The sequence below is a fragment of the Enhydra lutris genome, unplaced genomic scaffold (genome assembly GCF_002288905.1).
Source record: "Enhydra lutris kenyoni isolate GAN:26980312 unplaced genomic scaffold, ASM228890v2 scaffoldscaffold2, whole genome shotgun sequence".
NCBI lineage: Eukaryota > Metazoa > Chordata > Mammalia > Carnivora > Mustelidae > Enhydra > Enhydra lutris.
The window spans coordinates 74,337,954-74,364,617 of record NW_019154086.1 but is presented as its reverse complement, the minus strand read 5'-3'; the positions used below and the strand labels follow the sequence as shown (position 1 = coordinate 74,364,617).

At 35.8% G+C, this 26,664-nt stretch overlaps 1 pseudogene; it reads left to right on the top strand.

Annotated features, from left to right (window-relative positions):
* LOC111146662 lies at positions 1 to 26,664 on the top strand (annotated as a pseudogene).

Genomic DNA, 26,664 nt, shown 5'->3' with positions numbered 1-26,664 from the left:
ATGGCACTTGGATACTTTGACTGGATGTCATTGCTCATCATTTTTGCAGCCTCTATGGTAAAGGAAGAGGAAGACAAAGAAGGTGAAAAGGGTATCAAGTGGATCAACCTATGGGTGGTATTTGCCACAAAAATACAATTCTGCAAAAGGTAGAGATAATATGTCATGGGAACGCGTGGAAGAAAATAACTTCTGGAGTCTCCTTGGGCTCAGGTCCTGATCCCAGGGTCCTGGGATCAAGCCCTGCATCTGGCTCCCTGCTCTGTGGGGAGCCTGCTTCTTCCTCTCCCACTCCCCCTGCTTGTGTTCTCTCTCTCTCTGTGTCTCTCTCTGTCAAATAAATAAATAAAACCTAAAAGAACAAAACAAAACAAAACAAAACTTCTGGCTATAATAAACAAGAAAGGCTTAAAAGCCTGACATTTAAAATGATATTTGCAGGATTTTGATGAATCAAAATTGTCAGATTCGGAGTATTTTCAGTGAATCAAACAAAAAGTGAATTGGCACAGAAGTAGAAGAGATTTTTTTAATGAAAAAGTGAGTAACCTAATGGATTTCAAATGCAAACTAGACCCAGGGTAGGATCAGGAGATATACCACAAAAGTAGGTTGGTACCTAATCAACAAATGAGCCTATGTGAGATTTTCTATTTTGTATGTAACATCTTTGAAGATGCGTACACTGTATTAGCTGCTTTATATACATTTTTGTTTAATTCCCAAATCAATACTAAAAAGAAAACATAATCTCGTTTGCTATAAGTTACAGAAGTTACTTCTCTTTTTTTTTTTTAAGATTTTATTTATTTATTTATTTGACAGACAGAGATTACAAGTAGGCAGAGAGGCAGGCAGAGAGAGGAGGAATCCCTGCTGAGCAGACAGCCCCATGCCAGCTGTGATGGCTGGACCCTGGGATCATGACCTGAGCGGAAGGCAGAGGCTTTAACCCACTGAGCCACCCAGGTGCCCCTCCTTCTCTTTTTTTTAAAAACCACTTTATTGAGGTATAATTAGCATATAAAAAGCAATAAATACTTAATGTATACAACTTGGTGTGTTTGAAGATAAGTACATATCTGTGAAACCATCGCCACAATCTGTGTCATAAGCATAGCTACCAAAACTTTTATCTTGCCCTCTTCATTATTTTTTAGTAACAACGACATTTAACATGATCTATCCTCTTAGCAGATTTTAAAGTATACAATACAGTATTATTAAAATAGGTGCGATGCTGTTCAGTACATCTCTAGGACATATTCATCTCCCATACCTGAAACTTTGTACCCTTTGGGTAATGCTTCCCATTTACCGTTCCCCATTAAGTCCTGGCAATCACCGTTCTACTCTCTGCTTATGAGTTTGACTGTTTTAGATTCTCCGCATAAAAAAGATCACATAATAGTTGTCCTTTTCTGACTGACTTTTTTCCCTTAAGATAATGTCCTACAGATCTATTCATGTTCCTGTGAATGGCAGGATTTCCTTCTTTATAAGGCTGAATAGTATTCCATTGTGTGTATATGCATAAATGTATATGTATATACATTTGTATATCCAAAGGAATTAAAGCAAACGAATTAAAGCACTATTCACAAAACCAAGATCAGGAAACAACCCAATATCCATTGACAGACGAATGAATAAAGAACATGTATATACATATAGGTATATGTGTGTTGTGTACATGTATGCATATATTTGTGTGTGAGTGTATATATATATATGTGTGTGTATAAAGTCATGTTCTTTATTCATTCCTCTGTTGATTGGGTTGTTTTGTGATCTTAGTTTTGTGAATAGCGCAGCAATGAACATGGACAAGATTATGATTTTAATTCCTTTGGATATATACCCAGAAATGAGATTACTGGATTATATGGTAGTTCTATTTTTTTATTTTTCAGGTGCACTTCATACAATTTCCATAGTGGCAGCAATATTTCATTCCCACGACAGTGCACTAGGGTTCTCTTTTCTCCACATCAACAAATTTATCTCTTGTCTTATTGATAATAGCCATTCCAGCAGATGTGGATTGGTATCACAGTGGTTTTTATTTTCATTTCCCTGATGATTAATAATGTTGGGCCCTTTTTAATATACCTGTCAGCTCTTTGTATGCCTTATTTGGAGAAATGTCTATTCAGTTCCTTTGCCCACTTTTTAGTAACTTTTTTGTTTGTTTTGTTTTGTTTGTTTTTGCTACTGAGTTATAGGAGTTCCCTACATATTTTGGATATAAACCTTTTATCAGATAGACGACTTGTAAGTATTTTCTCCCATTCCTTAGGTTGCCTTTTCATTCTCTTGATTGTTTTCTTTGCTATGAAAGCTTTTCAGTTTGATATAGTCCTATGTGCCTATTTTTTTTTTGTTTTTGTTGCTTATACTTTGGGTATCATATCAAAGATTATCACTAAGATCAATGTTAGAAAGATTTTTCCTTATGTTTTCTTCTAGAAGGTGTAGTGTTTCAGGTCTTATGTTGAAGTCTTTAATCTGGTTTTAATCAGTTGACAATATATATGTGGATTTTATTTCTGGACTCTCTCTTCTGTTCTGTCTGTATGTCTGTTTGCCAGTACCATACTGTTTTGATTATTGTACTTTTGTCATATATTTTGCAATTTAGAAGTAAAGATACCCCCATCTTTGTTCTTCTCGCTCAGAATTGCTTTGGCTACACAGGACCTCTTGTGGTCCATATGAATTTTTAGGATTGTTTTTCCTGTGTCTCTGAAAAATGACTTTGGGCTTTTGATAGGGACTGCACTGAATCTGTAGATTGCTTTGGGTGGTATGGACATTTTAATATTAACTCTTCCAATCCATGAACACAGAATGTCTTTGCAGTTATTTGTGTCTGCTTTTTCTTTAATCAGTATTTTATAGTTTTCAGTGTATGTATCCTCCACTACCTTGGTTAAATTAGTTTCTTTCTTTTTCTTTCTTTCTTTCAAGATTTATCCATTTATTTGAGGGAGAGAAAGGGAGTCTGAGTGCAGAGAAGGGCAAAGGGAGACAGAGAGAATCCTCAAGCAGACTCCCCACTGAGCTCAGAGCCTAATGCAGGGCTCAGTCCCATTTCCTGAGATCATGACCTGAGCCAAAATCAAAAGCCAGCCACTTAACTGACTGAGCCACCCAGATACCCCTAGTTAAGTGTATTTCTAAATATTTTGTTCTTTTTAATTCTATTTTCAATGAGATTGTTTTTGTAATTTCCTTTTCAAATAGCACATTGTTGGTATATAGAAAACATGTAATTTTTATATGCTGATTTTGTATCCCACAACTTTGCTGAATTCATTTTTTACTTCTAGTGGGGTTTGTATATGTGTGTGTATGTGTGGAATCCTTAGAATTTTCTACATATAAGATCATGTCATCTGCAAACAGAGATAATTTTACTTGTTCCTCTCTGCTTTGGGTTTTGTTTTGTTTTTTGTTTTTTGTTTTTTTGTTTTTTGCCTGATTGTTCCAGCTAGGACTTCTAGTACTGTGGTGAATAGGAATGATGAGAGCAGGCATCCTGACCTTGCTCCAGATATCAGAGGAAAAGCCTTCAGTTTTTTCACTACTGAGTGTGATGTTAACTGTGGGTTTTTTGTATAAGACCTTTATTGTGTTGAGGTAAATTCCTTTTATACCTAATTTGTTGAGAGTTTTTATCATGGAAGTGTGTTGATTTTGTCAAATGCTTTTTCTGCATCTGTGTTGAGATGATTATGTCATTTTTATCATTCACTCTTCTACTATAGTATCACATTGATTCATTGGTATATGTTGAACCATCTTTGCATCCCAGGGACAAACTCCACTTGGTCCCTGTGTATGGTCCTTGCAATGTGCTGTTGAATTTGGTTTGCTAATATTATGTTGAAGATTTTTGCATCTATATTTATCAGAGAAATTGGCCTCTAGTTTTCTTTCCTTATGGTATCTTTATTGGGTGTAATGTTGGCCTTATAAAATGAGTTTGGAAGTGTTTCCTCTTCTGTTTTTGGATGAGTTTAAGAAGAATTGGTATTAATTTTTTTAATGTTTAGTAGCATTAACTTGTGAAGTCATCCACACCTGGGCTTTTCCTTTGATAGGATATCTTTTATTTCTGATTCAATTTCCTTATGTGTTATTCATCTGTTCATGCTATTTCTTCTTGATTCAGTCTTATTCTATTGCATGTCGCTAGGAATTTATCCATTTATTTTACATTTCCAATTCACTGGTATACAATTATTTATAGTAATCTCTTATGATATTTTTTATTTCTGGGGCATCACTAATAATGTCTCTTTTATTTTTTATTTTATTTATTTGAGACTTCTCTCTTTTTTCTTGACTAATCTAACTAAAGATTTGTCAATTTTATTGCTCTTTTCAAAAAACCAAATCACTGATTTTTTTCTCTTGTTTTTCTATTATTTATTTCATTTATTTCTGCCCTAATCTTTATTATTTCTTTCTTTCTAACTTTTGGCTTAGTTTATTCTTCCTTTCTTAATTCCATGAGGAGTAAAGTTAGATTGTTTAATTAAGATCATTCTTATTTTTTAATAGAGATATTTATCACTATAAAATTCCCTCTTCATACTGCTTTGCTGTATTCTGTAAGTTTTGGTATGTTGTGTTTTATTTTCATTTGTTTCAAGATAGTTTCTAAGTTCCCTTTTGATTTCTTTTCTGACCCAGTGGTTGTTCAAGAGTACATTGTTTAATTTCCATGCATTTTGGGGTTTTCTCCTTTTCCTTTTTTTAATTGTAGCTTTATATCATTGTAGTTGGAAAAGATACCCAGAATGATTTCAGTGTTCTTAAATTTGTTGAGATTTGTTTTGTGACCTAGTATGTAATCTGTCCTGGAGAATGATCTACATGCACTTGAGAAGAATGTATGTTCTGCTTTTTGGGTGAAACATTCTGTATATGTCCATTAGTTTCATTTATTCTAGTGTTGTTCAAATGATATATTACCTTACTGATTGCCTCCATTATTGATAGTGGAGTACTGAAGTTTCCTATTATTATTGTATTGTATTATATTGTATATCTTTAATTAAATTTTTGTGGTTATAGTCATTCTTAACACTTTCATTTCCAGAAACTATTTCTTAAAACTCCTCTTTAATTAATTTCTACAATATTTTCCTGATTTTCTGACTTTTAACTGTTCTTTCTATATTTTATATAATTTGTTTAATTGTTTAATTTGGGGACTTGGTACTTGAGAGACAATAGGTTTGGCAAAAACAAGGAGGCAGAAGAATGATAAAATCAAGTACCTTTAACCTGGTGTAAAGATACTTCACAATATGGCCTCTGTCTACATTTTCAACTTCATCTCTAAACCAGAATAACCTACCATTCTGAATTTCTCAACCGAGAACCACTTAGCAATTGCATCCTCAACAGAATCTTCCCAGAGTCTCTTACAAATTGCTATTCAATTTACTGGCCTCTCACAGCTCTTATCTGTATATATTTACAGTTGAACTTACTACATTTATGTGTAGATTATGTATAAAAATATCTCCCCCACCCTCACTATGCCATGAGCTTCTGAATGGCAAGGAACATGTCTTTAATTATGGTGTACTCAGTGACTACTAACTAAAATAAGGTTTAAAAAAAATCAACAAATGCATATTTAATAAGCAAATGAAAGTTCAATGAATTAATACTCCCTGAGCCTCTTATTAATAGTATCATCTTGGTAAAGTCTGCAAACATCTTTGTATCTCTGTCTCATTTACCACAAAAGGGCTAAAATAATTCTTGGACTCCTTAAAATTTCAAAATTGTTGTATCAAAATAAGATAATGAATTACACAAATGTTTTATAAACAAAAGACATTATAGCTATAAGTAGACCAACCTGAATGTTATGAGTCCATAGTTTTTCTGAAGTTCCAAATAGCTACTCACATGCACACAGGCACATGCACACGTACACACAAGTGAAATTAAATGCTGCCAGGTTATCACCCTTAGTAATTCTTACACTTCCCATTGTACAGAAAAAGTATCAGTTTTGCTGATGTGGCAGCCCTGCAACTGAATGCTATCAAAGAAGAGGTATTAACTTCGTGCAACATAGCTTTCTGAATTGTCTTGTACACATCATTACTGTTCTCTTTGATTTTAAGTTCTTGAAATATGAAAAGTGCATCTTTATATAATATGTATCATTATATACAAATCATCAATTTAAAAGCATCTTTGATAGTGATAATGACTTTCTGAATGGCTGTGAATAGGATTGGAAGTAATTTAAAAAAAAAAAACAAAAAAAACCTGATGCTCAGTAAGAGGAGTCAGGCAGTGGTCCTTATCACCCATCCCCATTTAGCTAGCAAAACATTCTTTCCAAGTCCTTGAAACTCTACCGGTTGGGGTGCTACACTTGTTGAACTGCTGGGCACTCCAACTTTTTATTATCATTCTGTTGTGTATGAACTAAGCAATGCTTTCGGCATTCCTCCAAATTGTGAAATTTTACAAAGGAGATGCCCAGCTGGAGTGTGACTTGACCTCTGCTTCTGGCAATCTTTCAGATGCCTTCACTCCGAGTGACATAAAGGAAGTTTTAATCTAGAAAGTTAAAGAAGACAAAGGGTGAGATTACTAAGGTGTTTCAAAACATATGTCAAATTTGTCATCATTCACTGCTTTAGCAGATGCCGCTCGGTGCTACGGCTCATGTTGCTGATGAAGCAAGCCATACTATACAAAGCACAGCTCTGTCAAATCCCAGAGAGCTAATAGAAAGATATTCTTTGTCAGACATGGAATTGACAAGTACATATTCTGTGGAAACTGTCTGATAACAGAATGGCACTCTGCTTTTATAGGATCCCAAGGAGACACCGTTATCAGGAAAGAAAACAAGAGTTCTTGTGATTTATATTTGGTTGTTTTAAAGAATTATACAGACACTGTGTAACTCTGAGATTTCTGCAGATATTTATTTGCTTCATGTTTGAAGAGCTCTCAACAGAGAGACCTGAGCTTAGCTGTAAAGCAACCCTCTGAATGAGTCAGAGAAAATGTTGTACTAGGTACATGCATACATAAGACACACATCTTTAGATTTTTTTCCCGGGTATTGACAGTACTGATATCAACTGACACAGAGTTCGGAAAGTTTGTGATAGGAACTTTAAAAATAATCCATGTACAAGGCAATGGGACTGATGGCGCGGTGACAGTGGAGACTCCAACCCATTGTTTAGCATAGTGAGGTTGCATATTTCCTGTAGGTCAGAAGGAAAATCCGGACGATTCTGTATGTGAGACATCCTGCCAATACTGCACCATGAAGTCTGCTCACAGAGTAAGCCAACTCCAGAAGCAGAAGGATCTGTGGAACAGGAGGAATGGCGGAAGATGACAGCATAGACCTAAATGTCATCCCAGACCTCCACTTGATCCACAGGAACTCTGCAAATTATGGGCTTCCTGGCTCCCCTACTGCCACCCCTTCACCCACCTCTTCCGTACCACCCTATCCCTTCCTCTCTCTATTTATGCTTTCCCCATTTGTGTATCCCACAGAAGTAGCATTGAGTCTATAGGCCAAACCAATATCCAACTAGTAAAGAAATCTAGAGCAAAATATTTAAGGAGGCATTTACTCTCAGGGCTTTGTCTGTACTTCCTTCAGTTTTGCTCACTAGGAAACTTACTTGTTTCCTCTCAATTGCAAATGTGAGGGGAGGGTATAATGAGGTGTCTTTGTTGAAGATGGTATAACAAAGTACCACAGACTGAGTGGCCTACAAACAACAGAAATTTATTTCTCACAGTTGTGGAGGCTTTTAGGAAGTCGCAGATCAAAGTATTCGCAGATCCGGTGTCTAGAGAGCTTGTTTCCTGGTTTACGGATGGCTGTATTTTCCCTTCTTCTAATCCTTCCATGGAGGAGAGGAAGAGGGAGCTCTCTGGGTTGTCTTTTTTAAGGGTACTAAACCCATTTATGAGGGTTCTACCCTCATGACGTAATCACTTCCCAAAAGCCCCATCTCCTAACAGCATCACATTGGGGATCAGGTTTCAACAAAAAGAATTTGGTGGAGACAAAAACATTCAGTCTTTAGCACAGGGTTAACTTTGGGATCTTCTCTGTATGCCCTGCAGGACTGTGACTAGCTTTAATGACTTATTCAAACTTACAGAGCCTTATCGTTAGCTTTATAAACTTATGTATTGGTTCTTGTTGCCTTCTGGTTTCAGCTTTGGGCTAAATTCTAGGGAACAAGAAAAATATCCTTTAACTTCTTGTTATCCGTAGAACAACAAAGAGAGTTTTACTTCATGTTTTTCACTGTTATAAACAGTTCAATGAAGTGCTTCATATGCATACTATTTTACTTAAATATTTCTGCATGACAAATACCCAGCAGTAAGATTACCAGTCAAATGATATGAACATTATTGGGACATGTTGCTTATTGCCAAGGTTCTTTTGAAAAGAATTTTACCGATTATCGCTATAAATTTGTATGGTTGTATTCATTTCTCCAAACCTGATGCCCATTTAAGTATTTTAATTGCTAAGCCAATTGGCACGAGATAATAAGATTTTATTCCCAACTCTTGAATATTTTTTTTTAAAGATTTTATTTATTTATTTGACAGACAGGGGATCACAAGCAGGCAGAGAGAGGAGGAAGCAGGCTCCCTGCTGAGCAGATAGCCAGGCAGCTTGATCCCTGGACCCTGGGATCATGACCTAAGCTGAAGGCAGAGGCTTTAACCTACTGAGCCACCTAGGCACCCTTGAATATTTTTATATATTTGTATCAGTTGGTTCATCTTTTGGCTTATTTTTATAGGTTTTATTTTTCATCTAGTTTATGAGTTTGGACCTTTTAATTTCAGAGAAGAAATATTAGAATTTTAGTAAATTACCTCATTAACTAGACCCTCCTTTATTATTTTTTCTCTTCTTTTTTTGACATCACCATTATAGTGCTATCCCTTTTCAAAATATCTTCTGGTTTGGTTTGGTTTGGTTTTCCTTTGTTCATGCTGGGTATGGTAAGTTGTACAAAGAAATAAAACTGGAAAATTAATTAATTTATATTTATTAATAAAAAACTTTATAATTAACCAGTATCTCCATTACACCAACATATAAGATCATAAACTTTTAATGTTTGTAATAAGGTAATAAAAGAACATTAGCTATATGAAGTAAGTTAAAGTAAGTTTTTATATTTTATAAATCCCCTAAAATGAGATTCAGTATTAATTAGTATTTCAACCAAAATCCATGCTTAATAATGACAAACTATAGACTTTAATAAAATTAGGAAAAAATTTAATATTGAATGTGAAAAAGTTAATTCAAATTTATTGGACTCTTTTCAAGGACACTTGAAATTCCTTTTTGAGCAGTAGGAATACTTCAACCCAACTTTGGGAAGTAATAATAATTAGCAAGTCTAAATCTTAGAATCTAATAAACAAAAGTGAAAGAGACATGAGTAAATATTTCAATAACATTAGTTTCCTAGAATTATGAACCACTTTATCATGATTTATACTTATATTCAGAGAATGGAATATATTGCTTACTGCCATCTCCAAGATGTTGAGAAGTATGCAAAAGATGGTCAGATACCATCAAAGATGCAATATTTGGAAATATAGTAATACGTTGTTTTAGAATAATTACTGAATAACACTTCATAAAAAGATGGACAATATTTTTATATCTTTTCAATTTAAGGGGTAAATTTTAAATAATAAGTTTGAGAGTTGATACTGGCATACTTAGTTAAAATCAACCTCATAAATGCGTTGTTTTGTTTTGTTTTTCAGTTACTATTTGATGTCACTAGTTTTCTATCTTAAAGACAAAAGGATAAACCTAAAATAAAGTGGTTAAGATTTACAAATTTGACCAGCAATAGTATTTATTACCCTATGTATGTTTTATAAGTTTTGCTTGACCATTTGAATACTAACTCAGGTAAATCAAATTTTAAATTTATCTTGAATGATACTAAATATGACCAAATCAAAGCCAGTGTAAGCACTCTGGAACATACCAAATAAAACTCTTTTTTTTTTTTTTAATTGAAGGTTACATCCATTGATTTCCTGGCTAAGACAAGAAGTAATGAGTTTGCCAATTTTTTTTTTAAAGATTTTATTTATTTGTTTGACAGATATCACAAGTAGACGGAGAAACAGGCCGGGGTTGGGGGTACAGGCTCCCCATTGAGCAGAGAGCCCGATGCAGAATTCGATCCTGGGACCCTGAGATAATGACCTGAGTGGAAGGCAGAGGCTTTAACCCACTGAGCCACCCAGGTGCCCCAGGATTGCCAATTTTAAAAACAAAGCCTTAAAATAAGCTACATTATACAATCCTTATATTTTCCAAGTTACTTCCAAGTACATTATCTTCTCTGATTTTCTTATCATCTCCATGAATTAGGAAAGACCAAAATTATTGGTTTCTTTTCTTTGTTCCACGAGAAATTGACCCCAGCTGACATAGCCAACAATCTTATGGTATTCTTCCCTTAATCCCACAAAGTATGAAATGTAGTATGCTACTAGCTTATTCTGTATTATATGTTAACAATTTGGTGTCCCATATCTGCTAGAAAAGAGTCTTCCCATGGCCCCTTAAATCTCAAAATATTTGTGATTGCCTTTCCATTATTGATAATACTAGTCCTGCTCCCCTATATGGAATAAATAGTATCCTTCTTTTTTTTTTTTTTTTTTTTTTTTGAAAGAGAGGAGATTGCTCAAGCCAGGGGGAGAGGCAGAGGCAGAGGAAGGAGCAGACTCCCCAGTGAGCAGGGCTCATGACCTGAGCCAAAGGCAGACACTTAACTGACTGAATCACCTAGGTGCCCCAAATAAATGGTTTCATAAGGAGCAGGTCAATGAACTCATTCTCCCAAGTGTCATAATTAAATTTGCTCTCAGTTCTCTAATTGATTCTCTAATCCAGTGTCTGGTAGATATTGATAAATGCTAATTACAAAAAAAATAGCAAAATATCCTTATTTAGTATGCATTGTATAACACAGATATTATGGTTTATATTCACACACACACACACACACACACACACACGCATATCTTTTCTCTTCTTTGACTTCTAAACCTGATGTTCCATTTCTTAAAAGTGGCTGTTGGTGGGAATGGAAGAGGAAGGGCTACAGCTACGTCAATACATCAGAGCCAGGGTATATTTTGGCTGGAAAAGTTTTGAGAAAAACAAAAGGAAATAATTTGCCTCGTTTTTTTTTTTTTTTTAAGGAGGAGTTAAGAAGAGAGGGTGATATTAAAGTGGACTGTGATCCTCTCACTGACTTCTCACAAGAGCAGGGACATGAGGAGGCAGAGTGGTGATGAAAACCTATAATTCAATCTGTCACAATATGGTGAGCATTCTCAGATTTACATGTTGAAGAAAAATAAGTTGTGAATAGTTGTGAAAACAATGTGGTAAATCAAGGAACTAAAAGCAGATGTGACATTGGGAAAATGGAAGTCATGAGTACTGTTTCCAAGAAAGACCACCACCATTGACTAACTGGTTCAGTAATGGCCAGTAGTGTTTAAAGGTGTAAGGAGGATAGGCCTGAGAACCTGCTGGAAGAAGATAGGGTAGAAACTTAGAAATATTGCTAAGAGAACATTTCAGTGAGTGAACATGGATCAAAGAAAAAGTGAATTAGAGAAATGCTTCTAGAAAATGAAAAATAGACATAAAATACTATATCAGAAAGAAAGCCTGCAGAATTTCAGATTTAGCAAAGAATTTTAATCATCATCATCATCTCTTGGAAGATCCAATTTTACATTTTTGTTATTTGGAGGGATGATAGTTATCTCACATAGAATGACAAATCTGTTTTAGCTCTTACTCTCTCCACGTTTCTGTGATTTTTAAACATAATGGCCAAAGTAAAGTATTTTAATCGCAGCTACTGCTTCACTTGCTTAGGCTGCTTACTCCCAGTGCGACGGGACCACTTATCCCTTACGCATGCAATACAGTCGGAGGCGCTTGCCTCTCTGATTCTAAATGTAAATAAGAAGTCAAACCACAGGGGCTCCTGGGTGGCTCAGCTCTGCCTTCGGCTCAGGTCATGATCCCAGAGTCCTGGGATCGAGCCCCTCATGGGGCTCCCTCTTCTGCAGGGAGCCTGCTTCTCTCCCTCTCCAACTCCCCCTGCTCGTGTTCTCTCTCTCGCTGTGTCTCTCTCTGTCAAATAAATAAAATCTTAAAAAAAAAAAAAAAAGGAAATCAAACCACATAATAAATGGTGTGATCTTGGGAAGAGCAATGGATTGAGAGTCATAAGATCCTCGTTCAGGTCATATATACCTAGCTGGATGACATGATTCAAATCAGTCAGCCTCTCTGAATCCCATTTGCTTAGTAGCAAAATGATGATAATAATATTTACCTTGCAAACCTTACATAGTTGTCTGAGTTAATCAAAGAATATTTCGTAAAATTTCAGGTTTCATAGAAATGTGTATTATTATTTAGGATATTAATGCAGCCATAAGATAATTCTGTTGCAGTGTACATGGTTTTTAATAGTTTTTAAGAACGGTCTGGCATACGGCTCGTGTAAGCAACAGTTCCAAGCTAGAAGTATTTAATAATTAAACTATTTTTTTGTTAAGGGGATAGACAAAATGTTACCGTCTATGAAAAATATTTTTAAATTTATACTGATTTATTATTCTATATATTAGATTTTAAAATCCCAGTGGTCCCCAGTCTCCTTAATACTCTTTTTAAAAGGTTTTATTTTCCCAGTGCATTGATTCTCAGTTACGATAGAGAATACCAACAATTTATAAGCTGCAGTGGGTTGCCAGTTTGAGTTACAGGGAAGTAATGTAGAGAGCAGAGGTATTCTGTTTCAAGAGCTCTTACCCATGCAGTCTCCTTTACAGTTCATTGTCCTTTTTAGGACCTCGAGATGTAGGAATGCTCTGGGAATCTCAGCCCTCTTCCCTTCTTCATCCTCACTGATATTGCTTCAACAGTTCCCGTGCCTTAAAAATTTGCATATGCAGAAGTTTTCCAGATTTAGACCCTCAGTCCTGAATTTCCCGTGACCTCTAGACTTAGACACCAAATGGCTCTGCACCATCGTTGCATATCCAGTCTGTATCTCCAGATCAACTTCTCAAGGTTCTATCTAAAATTGTTTCTCTCCAGGTTTTCCCTATTTTTCCAGTGGTGCCACTAAACCCTTGGTTGCTTAAGTCAAAACTATGGGTGTCATTCATGACCCTTTCCTTTCCCTCTCATCCTCATTCAATCCTTCAGCAAGTCCTACTGATTCTACTGTAACGTATATCCCTTATCATGCCTTATAAAATGCTATCTGATCGGATCCCTGGCCACTATTTTAAACTCATCCGTGTAAAAGAGACCTTTTTACCTGTCACTCTTCACAGCACCTAGCCCTCTTGGAAATGATATTTCTATATATGTGGGGTCTTTTAATTGTCTCTCTCCCCTATTAGGAAAGGACTTGTCCAGTTTTATTCTCAGGTCCATACCTACAATGTTGCCTGGCACTTTAATTCTTGAGAATGAATTAATTCATAGGCTTTATATGAATCTATCAGTGGAAACAGGCTTGGGATCCACGGGAATCAGGTTAACAGCTGCACATGAACATCAGTGTGCTAAGTGTGATTTCATAAATGCGTTCTTTGTTCACGAAGTACATTCTTGGCATTCCTTTTGAATACAGAGAGCCAAAAATATCATATTGATTCAAAGATATAATTCTACCTGTTTTCAACTCCAGGTAATTCTATAAGAAAGGAAGCTCTCAAAAACTGAGAAAGGGGAAGTCATTTTTGTTTTTGTTTGAATTATTCATCTCTCCAACCTCCATCCCTACCTCCTGAAGGCTTATACTTAAGAGCATTCTTCATCTTTCCCCTCGTAGTCAAAACTGGTGTTTAGATTTAGTGATAGTGACCATCAGAAGTAATATTATGCCAAATCCTTTCAAACTGTGTGGTTGCTAAAGCACATAAAAATGCATCATGGTGGGGAAAAAATGTCACAGTGGTAAATCTATTTTCCTACTCTTCACATCTCTTGTTTGCCCTAACAGCCTTTCAGACCATAGCCATAATAGATTAACTTCGCAGGGTGGATTTACATATCTCTTACCAGAAAAGTAGTGTCTGCTTCAGATCTTTAAGTTGTATTTGAAATATTTAAATGAACCCAAATAATAACCTTCAGAGGTGTCTGGACATGACTGATAATGAATTTTATAGTCTACTATGGTGTTCATTTGCTTGGGCTTGCAATAAATTAATGATCAGTAAATGTATGAAATGTGGTATGGTAAAATCTCTGGTTCCTCTCTTCTGAATTTATTTGAGCAGTTACTAAAGTATGTCCCGTTGTTTTGAGATCCAATTTAATCTCCTAATCATGAAGCTTGTACCTCCTCCCATATTCGATGTTGGTTGATTGTACCTTTTTTATCCAGTCTCTCAAGCTAGAAGATACATTTCTAAATGCCCAGCTTTCCTTCATTTCAAATATCTATTGGATTACCATATCCTCTCGGTTATGCTTACAAAATATCTCTGGCATCTATCCCTTTTTCTCCACCACTGTGACTTCTTTGAAAGATTGACCCATTCTAGTCTCATGGAGGTGTACTGACCTGGTTTCTGACTGCACCACACCTTCCTTATAAAGCCATAGAGGGTTCAACTCAGAATCATGTCCCTGAGAGGCAGTGAGGTTTGGGAATGGTGGGTTGGAGAGATGCTATGTTGAGCATCTACAAAAAGAGTATAAGTGATGATACCAGACAGGCAGGGTTTCAGATCCTGTCTCTGCCTCTACCAGTGGTATCATCTCAGGCAGGTTCTTCTCTGGAACTTAATTTAACCATATTTGACTTTGAGATAATAATTCATACTTCATAGGTTATTGTGAAAATCACATAAGATCATATTACTAAAAGATATTTCCTGACATGTGTTGGATGCTCACGGGACGTTAGTTCTCTTCTTGTGTTCTCCTACCACTCTCGGCACCGTTGCCCGTTACCCAGGACACACTTGCAGAAACCCGGCTTGCTTTCCTAGTCTTCTTGTACTGATGTCTCTGGAATAGCAAGGATTTCCTTTTTTCTCGATACCAGGATAAAGGAACTTGAAAAAGACCCTATTCTGTCTCAGGGAACCTGTTTCTTTCTATGCTTCTGAAAATCTTTATTATAGAATAGCTGGAACCTATTTTCCTTCATACTGTTTTCTTGCTTTGATATACATCAATGGCCCTGTCCAGGTGAGAAACAAAAATACAGATTTTTTTAGCCTTCTCACCCCTACCCTCGCAAATTTTTCCAAACTCAGTTCTGACACTTGTTCTTTTCAGCTGCTTGGCTTTCTCATAAAGTTCACCTTTGTTCACTCCTTTGTACCCACATGACCAGTCTCTCCAATTAGAGTGACTCTCCCCACTTGCTGCTTATATGTCCAGTGAATGCCTGATCGTTTCAGATAAAGTCCCTTATAAAGCTTTGTCAGCCTTGGCCTCATCTTGATCCGTTTTTCTCAGCTTGGTATTCCCCTTGCACTTGGATATGTGTCTATAAGCATGTATCGTGTCATATCGGTACTGTGTATATGCTATTTGTCCTACCCACTATCAAATCAATTCCTTGAATGGACAACAGTGCCACAGCACCTACAATATGCTTGAAGGTCCATAAATAATGAATGGCTAATGGAGGGTGTTATTATCATTATTCCTATTACCGTATGTAAAAATTTATTTCCAAGATTTTATTTGCCAGACTACACTACCATCTTGTACTTTATATCATAGACAAATACGATTTTTATGTAAAGCTATTTTCATGTAATTCTGACATCAAGATTTAAAAGCCTAAACAAATTCTCTAGTATGTGTGCTTTTCTCATTTGCATGAAAATCATGTTCTGCAATTGAGATTTTAAGTTCAGAAATTTCAAAGCCCTGTTTTAAAAAAAATCCAAGTCCTTAGTAAAAATTATTCATATTTTAGCCATTTTATTTAAATAAATTGGAAAACAATGGAGCATAATTTCATCAACCTTCAAAATAAACTCTCACCGTCTATCCCCAAATTTCTTTCGCATTAGAAAGCGGTGCCAAAAAATATATCTACCATGATAGCCTTGAGAGAAACTCTTTTCTTGGAGAAGGATGAGGAGATGTGGGAATAACCAGCATCCAGCTATTGTACCGCATTTAGGATCAGTACAGCCAGGCGAAAAGCAACCACATCCACATCCACAACCACAATCTCTATCTTTCTCTCCTAGGATAAGGTAATGAACTTCTATGGTTCCCTGCCCTGGGTCTTCATCACTAAGGGAGAGGTCAGAGAGAGCAGAGCATTTGAACATCTAGCCAGCAAGTCTACCCTACTGTAGACCTAGACCAGAAGTTTTGAAGATTTCTATAATTTTATCTGGGGATGTGGAGGGTAATTATATTGTCTCTTCCCATGTATGCCATGTGTTTATATTATTTGCATTATTTTAAGATATTTTTGTAAATTATTTCCCATCTCCTAAGAAATCTGGTAGGTTATCTATGTCTTTACATTCTTTGTTTGCATATGAGAATTTTTTAAGAACCCACTTTGAAAAATAGCTGACAAAGTGGGGAACTTGTACTTCCTGACAGATCATGAGTTGAGAGTGTCTTTCAAGTTTGATTAGTTAAGCATCAAAAAATATTAGTTTCATACCTGGGGAAAAATAGTATCATTAGCCCCTTTTCATTACTTTAAAAGGAATTTTCTAACAAATCCAATTTAGGTATAAACACAACTTTTTTAAAAGATTTTATTTATTTATTTGAGAGACTGAAAGAACAGGAATAGAGGGGAGGAGCAGAGGCAGCAGGAGAAGCATACCCCCACAGAGCAGGGATCCTGATGCCGGGCTCTGGGCTCCATGCAGGGCTCCATTCCAGGACCCCGGGACCATGACCCGAGCTGAAGGGAGGTGCTTAATGGACTGAGCCACCCAAGGTTCCGCAAAATACAACTCTTAATTGTCTATAACAATGGGGAATGGAAAATTGAAACCTATAGATAATCCAAAATTTTATTTTAAAGAGCACATTAAACCTTTATTCCCAATGAGCTTCTTAACATTGCTCAGAGTTAAGAATTAATTAGTGTGGATTCTGTCTTTTTGTATTTGACACTTCACCCATGAAGGATAGGTTAATAGGTAGTAAATTAGGCACTCAGTAGAGAGTAGCCAGAAAAGATTGAAATCAGAAACCAAAGGACTTAAGTCAACCACAGAATTCATATCTAGCCCTTAAAATTTTATTTTTTTAAAGATTTCTTATTTATTTATTTATTTGACACAGAGAGATCACAAGTAGGTAGAGAGGCAGAAGAGAGAGGGGGAAGCAGGCTCCCTGCTGAGCAGAGAGCCTGATGCGGGGCTTGATCCCAGGACCCTGAGATCATGACCTGAGCCAAAGACAGAGGCTTAACCCACTGAGCCACCCAGGTGCCCCAAGCCCTTAAAATTTTAAAATAAAATAAATCTTTGTTTTGGTTTTATTGTAACAGTGGACATTCTGAGAACTAAATACAAAACATTTTGAGTGTGTGGATTTTCTAGAAAACATTACCTCTTATCATTCAAAGGTATAGATTAATATCTTTGATTCAACTTTCTGAATCAAACAGTGAAATAACTATTTCCTACTGTCTCAAGTCCATTTCTTCCTGAGCAACAAAACAGAGAAAAAGAAAAAGAAACTTTCTCTGCTTCCCTTCTCGATTTTCCAAGTACTTTTCATCAACGGAAAACCATTGTAGATGGGGTTCCATTCCAAAGTAGTTTTTTATTTGTGGTGTAAAGTCAGCATGCAAAAGAAAAAATAAATAAAAAGTAAGATCTGTACAGATGGTATCTTTGGTTCTGACCCTCCCTTTAAAAAGCCTCACCGCCCAGCCAGCCGGTACCCTCCAACAAAGTCCCAACCACAGAGACTTTCCTCCCGAGACTCACCAATGCTTCCTACTGCCTATTGGACATCTTTAGTTTGGTCTCCAAGCTCTGACAATTTGGTTGGGTGATTTCATGAGAATTAGCCACAAATTTCTGAAGGGATATTTGTTTTCACTTACTATCATTTGAGGATAAGTCATATTCTGTATCTGTATGTAATATGCAGAATCTGAAATCTGGCACTGAAATTATCAAATGAAGTATAAGTAACATGTTGAATGTACCTAAAAAAAAAATCATCTTCCTTAATAAGCTAAAATCCAAAGCCTCCAAAGCTGGCATGGAGATAGAGGAATCTTGCTCTCATGAGAAGGCATGCAGACCCATACCCTTCACAGACATGCTCCTGGGCCTTCCCGTTTCTTTAGAGAACTCTTGATTCCATTTCCACATCCACACTGGCTTGAGTGGAACTAAGCAGTGCATCAAGGTTTGCACACTTGCCTTCCATTCTCCAAACATGTAATTACTACTGCATGTTGCTTCAAGGAAGCCAGCCCCTCTTGTAAGATACACCATTATTCTCACAGAGAAAATACTCAAGTCCTCCTTTGAAAAGAGAATCATTTATTTAAATTGTGAAGATAGTGTTGGAGACTGTGCTTTTAAATCAAAGGTGTATGCAATTTGTGAATACTTCAGAAATTACTGATATCTCACTTAAACTCAATAATAAACATTTTTGACAGAAGTGTAAATATGATCTCAGTGAGAAGATAAACTATTCCTTGTTTAAAATTTGTAGCTCCAAAATAGTATTTAGTCTAACATATATCCCCTAGTTTAAGTACACTTAACTTTTAATCATATTTACAAAATAAATTGAGTCATATTATAAGATTTAAAAATGAGTTTTAAATTTTAAAGTGAAAATAATTTGGCAGAGCATACTTTAAAAAAATCTCCCTGGTCATTTAAATATTTAATGTAGGTACAAGTTTTTCGTAGTGTATTTGTTACTCTAGAATACTATTCTAGAGGGTTTATAAGCCCCTTGAAATCATGTGCAGAAATGTACATGTCTGCATATTAAATTTTTGAGGAAAAGATAAAATTGCTTACTTCAGAACCATAGTATAAGGTAAAATCCATTTATTTTGTGTAAATTCCTCTATGTGTGCAGGTTTTTAAATAGTAAAAAATACCCATGTGTATGGACACACTGAAATGTATAAGAGTCCATCAGCATATGCCCATAGAAATACTTTCAGAGCAGCAGGAATATTCTTGGTCATAAGATAAATGATATGTTTTACAATGATAAAACTTTATTATTCATTAGCTCATTTTATTATGCTCTGGTTTATCTTCATAAAAATATTAATTTCTCATGACTTCTTTTGTTCACTTTATAGAAAGAAATTCTTTTTGAGGAACCAAATATCTTGACATTAATAATAGCAAAGTAGATTTGAGAGGACGTATTTAATGAGTATTTGTGATCTCTCATGACATTTTGGTTGCTTTATTTTAAAATACAGAAAAACATTTTGGATGTTTAAAAAGTGAATGTGCAGTGGAGAGCTACGAACGTGAGCCCCTGCATTACATTGCCACCTATGTCTTGAGCTAGTAGACTGATGGACTTTCTCCAGATAATTTGTATGAAGAAGTCTGGGACCAAAAATGGCCATCACTTAACAAAATGCTTTTCCATAGTTCTTTTTCAGATCAATGCTTATGGCACATTTGAAGTAGAAATGGGTCTTAAATATTGCATATAAATATAAGATACAGTTCCACAAAAGAAAGAACTGTCTCACCCAGTGCAGTATTCTCAGAGTCTGACATTCAATCAATAACTGACAAATGAAGAGACAATTACTTGGACAGTATATACAGTAAATCGATAGTTATTCTTCTGATTCCTGCAAGTAGTAGGTGCATCTTGTGACTGAAGAATAACCGGAATAGCTACATGTTCTTGTATAAATGAGAGGAATTTGCTCTTACGATGGACAAACATCATGGTACAGAAAAGTGATAATCTAGTTGGAGTGCACAAATATTTTGGCCTACAAAATACACAATAGTGGTAAAAATATTAGTAACTAAGTTTTATAGGTCCTCATACATTAAAGGATATTAAGAAAATTATATAAACAAAGCAAGGGAGCATCCTTTTAATATCTAACAGGCACACTCCAAATTATTTAATAATTTAGAGAATGGGATTTGTTAAATTCACTGCTATTGATGAAAAGTCCAGACTCAGTGACATCTTAACTTGTAGGTGATTTCCTAACACAAAAATAATTTCTGTCCTGGAGAAAAATAAACCCAAGTATCATAGATTGTTATCTCATTGGACATTAATCAGTGTTGAATCTTACCTAGATCTTGTTACTAATAATGCTTCAGAATGCTTATAAATGCCCAGATCCTCAAAATGCTGTGAGTCTACCTTGCTATCTGATTGGTTTATCCATTGGTTACTGGGTTGAATAAAATCTTTGACCCATATTTAACTTATATTTGTAAATAAGCCATATTGTTAACTTTTTGAAAATTGTACTTATACTATGGATTATTGTACTCTTTGCCACCCCATGAAGTAGATACTAAAATCATCCCCATGCACTGTTATTACTAATAATATGATAGGTACTACTATCACTCCTGTAGGGAAACTGAGAATTAGGGAGGTTAAGTGGCTTGCCCAAGGTCACACAGTCAGTAAAGATTGCAGACTTTAATGTTGCAAGCCTGTGCTCTTAACCACTGCACTGTGACACCTGCCTAGAGGCTAGAAGAAAGCTCACACTGAATAAACAAGCTAAAAGCCACGTCTTAGGTGAATCTGAAAAGTGTTGTTAAAGGCAAAGTGAATTTATGAAAGTACTTCCTTCATTAAGCAAATGAACTGATAGATATAATTAATAATATATGTAATGTATAATATGTATGATATATACATGCAGGTACATAAATGCACAGAAATACTCTTTCTTATAAGAAATGATCATCATAGTGCATATTCTGCAATTGAAGTCATAATAGAGGCAAAAATCTTTGTCTCCTTCACCAAGTCAAGCTAAACCATTTTCAGATCACCCCAGGGTTTCACATTTGATGTTCACATTTGATGTTGAATTCATATTATAGCAAAATAATGATATTTGAAGTTATATTTGAAATATTCAAAACTTGTTTCAAAACCTCAGGAATAAAAAGCCTTTGGATGGCGGAAGAATAGAGAAAATATTTGCAAGGTTTTGTTTTCTTTGTTTGCTGTTTTGTTTTTGTCTTCAATTTGGCAAACTTCAGACTTGTGTAACAGGGTTTAAGTGTCTTGAAATCACCATTTTCTTACCTGAAGTTTCTTCTTTAGGGTGTGAGAGTCTGAGTCAACAACACCTTTTCTTTGGCTGTTAAGGAAAGGCCATGTATCTTGTTTAGACTGGAGTTGCAAAGGATAGCACTCAGTTTGTCTTTGTCTGCTGTGTTCTTCATCCTGGTTATAAACTGCTTAGAAAATTGCCATTGTTTCCACTAGTGAACTCTGCTTCCTTGAGAATCATTTTTAAGTCAAAGCATACAGCGTGAACAGGCTTCTCTGCCTCTTTTAAGTCCCTAGGATGTTCCCAAATTGAAACTAGGAAAAATAAAATTAAAAGCCTTAGCTGTTTGCCTCTTAATGCCATTTCCCGAATGTTGCCCCTGAGCCGACTATATCAAAACCACCCAATCTATCTGTTTAAAAGAAAAATGTATATTTCTTGGCCTTGTTCCTGACCTATTGGATCAGAACCTCTGAGCTGGGAACAAGGAGACAGTATTTCAATAAGCAAATCAGATAACCTTTGCACTCTATAAAGCACTTTTTTAAAAAGCCCTCTATATATTTTTCTACAACTTGGACATGTACACAGATTCTTAACTTTTTACTCTGAAAAAAACATGTACTTATATTTTAAATAAGTAACTTAGGAATCAGAGTTCACATGCTAAATTTTAATTAATTATAAATGAAAGTTAAAAAAAAATAAAGGAAAGTTATTTTGTTCCATCTGCAAAATATACGTAGATTGGGTACTTAACTCAGGAGGACATTTTGTTTTATGTATGGCAAGAAACTGCATAGTAAGAATGATGTCCTAACTGTTGCAAATTAGCTGATGATCATGTTCATAATTCAGTGGTTGTATTACTGGACCAGAGATAGTGTATTTGGTTATAAAACCCAAAGTGGAAGTCCTCTAACCAGTAAACTACATGTGATATGTGATTGAATTTTTTTTTTTTTTTTTATTTGTCAGAGAGAGAGGGAGAGAGAGCGAGCACGGGCAGACAGAATGGCAGGCAGAGGCAGAGGGAGAAGCAGGCTCCCCGCCAAGCAAGGAGCCCGATGTGGGACTCGATCCCAGGACACTGGGATCATGACCTGAGCCGAAGGCAGCTGCTTAACCAACTGAGCCACCCAGGCGTCCCCATGTGATTGAATTTTTAAATTGGAACTGTAAGATATTTTGTGTGTGTGTGTGTGTGTGTGTGTGTGTGTGTGTAGATTGATGTATACATATATACACACATACAGGTATGCATAAGACATGTATATATGTGTCCATACATGAGCACACACACAAACACACACACACGATACACTGTTACTCTACCACATAACCAGATATCATACTTTCCCAAGTTAAACAATCTATCTGTGCCCAATTTATACAGTAATGCAGTATTTGTTATCTATCTCAAAAAGTTAGGAAGTCTGTGGACCACATTTATAAAGCAATTAGCAATATTCTCAGCTATTTATTTTTCAATTTTCTTCCGTCCAGGGCTGATTCAAGAAGTATTATTCCCATCATAAAAGACTAAATGTCATTTCCCAGTCCTTAAGTTGAAACCAAATTCCTTCGTACCATGAACTTCACCTATGACTGGATCTTACATTCTCCTAAAGAGATGTCCAAATTAGAAGTAAATTAAACCATTAGTTGGATCCATTTTGATTCCTTGTGATTAAATCATTCCCAAAGCATTTATTAAGCTTTCTGTCCCCTCTGGGAATGCACCTTCTAAAACAAATGAGAAACATTCCTTAGGGCACTTTCAGACCTTTGCATTAGTTGTAGTATGCCAGTGCAAAGAATCCTGGCTTGATAGTTTTATGGTCACAAGTGCTAAGTTTACCAAATGAACATCATCACTGCTTGTCCTGATTGTTCTCCAGGATTCTACCCAGCAGAAAAGGAAAGTCTTTCATTCCCCTCACTATCAGCAGAGCAGTCCACATTCATTTTCCGCCAGTGGATATACTGCCACTGGGTCAGATGGATTCCATACTCGTGCTTAGTTTCTTTTGGAAATCCTTGTGGTTCTGCGCAACCGGCTCACAGCTTCAGGAAGAAAGCAGTAATTGCAGTAATTCTGTTGTTACCACAGAGAACTAAGATCGTGAGTTCACTCAATGCACTCATAAAAGTAGCATTAGCAAAAAGATTGTCTATCCCATTGAGATGACTTTAATAGGAGGAAGGCCATTTCCTCTTTTAGTTTTTGGGAATTTTTTGTGCTGAGTCACACAACAATGTGTGTCCTAGTAAATAATAGTTTCTCAGAAGATTTTATTTATTTTTCATATAAAGTCACTCAACTTTTATTTGGAAAAAATTTTGGTATCCACAAGTGGTATTTTTTTTCTCCATAAAAATGAGTCATTTGTTTTGCATAATAGAAGTATTCACTAAATGTCGAATTAAGATAAAGTTACAGAATTCCCTAATGCTTTATTTTTTTTCAGAATTCCTTAATACTTTAAATTTAATAAGTTTTCAACTTATTAAGGACTGATATTTATTGGTATGATAATATAGCCTAACAAATTATAATTCCAAATTGCATTTGTAATGCCCCCATCTCTGAGAAGCTAACAGTACTGTATACAAGTAATTCATGATCATTTTGAACTCCAGTGTCTACTCATTCCTACCCTTAGTTCTATAATTATAAATTATTGGTGATGATGTTTAACTTTGAATTATTAATATAGTATCATTACAACAAAATAATACTTGATAGATTATAGGGAAAGCATTTCATACAATTAATATCAATGTATAAATAGCACCTTTTTTTACTCTTTAGACTATTTTTTTTTTACTTAAAGTGTAATTAACATAGAGTGTTATATTAGTTTCAGTGTACAATATAATGATTCAACAATTCTATACATTCCTCAACAAGAGAAGTGTATTCTTAAACCCCTTTATCTATTTCACCCATTTCCCACCTACCTCCCCTCTGGTAACCACAAGTTTGTTCTCTATATTTAAGAGTCTGGGTTTTTTAGTGTCTTTTTTTTTTCTCCTTTTTGTTAGTTTGAATTTTTTTCCTTGAATTTTACATACAGGTGAAATCATATGGTGTTTGTCTTTCTCTTATTTCTTTTTTTTTTTTCTAAAATTTCATTTATTTATTTGACAGAGAGAGACACAGTGAGAGAGGGAACACAAGCAGGGGGAGTGGGGAGGGAAAAGCTTCTTGCCAAGCAGGGAGCCTGATGCGGGGCTCGATCCCAGGGCCCTGGGATCATGACCTGAGCTGAAGGCAGAGGCTTTAACCCACTGAGCCACCCAGGCACCCTGACTGACTTATTTCACTTAGCATTATGCCGTCTAGTTCAATGCATGCTGTCTCAAATGGTAAGGTTTTATTTTTTTATGCCTGAGTAATATTCCATGTGTATGTGTACAAATATAGCACTTCTTTATTTGTCTACTGATGGACACCTGCGTTGCTTCCATATCTTAGCTGTTGTAAATAATGCTACAGTAAGCATAGGGATGAATATATCTTTTCGAATTAGTGCTTTTGTTTTCTTTGGGTAATTACCCAGTAGTGGAATTACTGGATCTTATGGTAATTCTATTGTTAAGTTTTTGAGGAGCATCCATAGTGTTTTCCACAGTGGCTACTCCAATTTGCATTCCTACCAACAATGTATGAGGATTCTTTTTTCTCCACATCCTCATCAACACCTGCTGTTTCTTGTATTTTTAATTTTAGCACCTTTTTTTTTAGTTGCAATATTAGCAATCCAATCAAACTGTCTTCTGTTGATAAAGAATTTGTTAATAAAAAAAAATTGACTGGGGCACCTGGGTGGCTCCTTCAGTTAAGCATCTGCCTTTAGCTCAGGTCATGATATCGAGGTCCTGGGATTGAGCCCTGTATCAGACTCCCTGCTGAGCAGAGAACCTGCTTCTCCCTCTCCCTCTCTTCTCCCTCTGCTTATTCTCCCTCATTTGCTCTCTCTCTCAAATAAGTAAATCTTAAAAAAAAAAAAAAAAAGAATTTGACCCACATGACTGAACAGGCTGTAAGTTCAAGGTCACACACAAAAAAAGTCTCAGTTTTTCTCCATATTCTCAATTCTGCTTTCCTCTGGTAGCTTCATTAACAAACCTTCATTGTCTTTATAGAAATAGTCATAGTAATTCCAGGTTTATCGTTTGTTAGCCTAGCAATACCAACAGAATAGAAAACCTGTTTTCCAGGAGATCCAGCAAAAGTACTGAGATTGACCATCATTGCAATTTTTTGATTAGCCAAAGTGAGGCATGTTCACAGTCTAGAAGCTAAGAATGTATGTCTAGCCTTGCCGGAATCACAGGAGGAAGGAGTAAAGAAGAATAGTTCCCTAAAGAAAATCAGGTGTTCTTCCTGGAAGTGAGAATAATGAATTCTCCATAGAGAAAAATAGGGAACATTCTCTGTAATTTAATAATAGAAATAAATGAGAGATTCGAGGGAAGACACTTGCCTGGAGAGGGCATGGAAGCCCTGTACCCTCATGCTATGCATCTAGTTGAATGTTCCTGAGTTACATTCTCTTCACTGTAAACCAGTGATCTAAAATATGACACACACACCTGTCTGCAGAAGAATTTCTTCATGATGAAAGGAGCAATCCAGACTCACAGTATGATGAATCATTGAAAAATACATTAAAGATGTACAAAGATTGTGCCAGTTGAGAAAACCATCAGTTAAAGAGGGAAATAGATTAGGGGCACCTGGGTGGCCCAGGTGGTTAAGCAGCTGTCTTCAGCTCAGGTCATGATCCCAGGGTCCTGGGATGAAGCCCTATATCAGGCTCCCTGCTCAGTGGGGAGTCTGCTTCTCCCTCTCCCTCTCTGCTCCCCCTGCTTGTACTCTCTTGCTCATGCTTTCTCTCTCAAATAAATGCATAAAATCTTAAAAATAAAGAGGAAAATGGATCAGACAATGGCTCCCAATGCTCAAAAGGATGAATTCTTCATGGATGGGTTTCCAAGAAATCAAGACAACTTCAAGGTTGGAACAAGACCATGGATGGAAAGTCAGATTTATCTTTCATTCTGTTTTTTGACTGTAATAATGAGATCTGTATTGCACTATATCTTAAGTGGGAAAGAGTAAAATAAGAGGGATAACAACAAAGAGGGCTTGGAAAAGAGAATTTGAACATATCTTCAGTCAATATAGTCAATTATTAGCTTATCTGAAGAAATGGGGAAAGTCAAGAAAAGAGATGCCTCTAAATCTGTCATTGAAGTTTTTGAAGTTGCAAAGACTTTTTTACAAAGAAGGTAA